This window comes from Myotis davidii, unplaced genomic scaffold (genome assembly GCF_000327345.1).
Source record: "Myotis davidii unplaced genomic scaffold, ASM32734v1 scaffold44, whole genome shotgun sequence".
Classification (NCBI taxonomy): Eukaryota; Metazoa; Chordata; class Mammalia; order Chiroptera; family Vespertilionidae; genus Myotis; species Myotis davidii.
In genome coordinates, this window is record NW_006299705.1 from 13109688 (window position 1) to 13109962 (window position 275).

The window sequence follows — 275 nt, forward strand, 5'->3', positions numbered from 1 at the left end:
TGAATACACTCTGGCATGAAAATAAGTTTATACAGATTGCAAGACAAAAGATTTGTGGGTTAGTGCTGAAGTTATCATCCCCATGAAGCAGTGTAAATAGGCAAATGCCAGTAGACTTAAAGAAAATAAGAATATGCCCTGGTCAATGTGGCTGGTTGGGCATTGTCCCATGCACTGAAAGGGTGCCAGTTCCATTCCTGGTCAGGGCACATGACCAAGTTGCGGGCTCAATCCCCGGTAGGAGGCGTCAGGAAGCAGCTGATCTATGTTTTGCT

General features: G+C 45.5%; 1 protein-coding gene across 1 annotated transcript in view; it reads left to right on the forward strand.

The window, feature by feature from the left end:
• Nucleotides 1-275, forward strand: part of ADGRV1 (adhesion G protein-coupled receptor V1) — a 481118-nt gene that overhangs the window by 216185 nt on the left and 264658 nt on the right. The gene's annotated exons all lie outside the window — the stretch shown is intronic.